Here is a 360-nt window from a genome sequence, read left to right as displayed (position 1 = left end):
AAAAAGAAACCACACATTTCCAGTAATTTCAGCTAATGTCATTCATTAAACTGCTTTTGTGATTAAATACAGAAATAACCAGAGAACTGTAGCTATTCACTGAGTAAAAACATGTTGGATCTGATATTGACAAACTGTCCGAATTGAACAAATCTGTAAGAGATACTAAATTGGGCTTGGCAGATATGATGTGTAAAATAACTGACAGTGTAAGAAGCGGGTAGATGTGCTATAAATCAACATCCTGATTAATCTGTAGTTGGAGAAATATAGAGTATTTAGAAATGTACCCAATTCAGAGACATCTGTGTCTCACTTCTTCTGACTTTAATTTGAATTTTCACGAAAGTTTGGATTTGA

The sequence above is a fragment of the Oreochromis aureus genome, linkage group 9 (assembly GCF_013358895.1).
Source record: "Oreochromis aureus strain Israel breed Guangdong linkage group 9, ZZ_aureus, whole genome shotgun sequence".
NCBI lineage: Eukaryota > Metazoa > Chordata > Actinopteri > Cichliformes > Cichlidae > Oreochromis > Oreochromis aureus.
The sequence above is the reverse complement of the archived record's forward strand: the minus strand, read 5'-3'. Positions refer to the sequence as shown.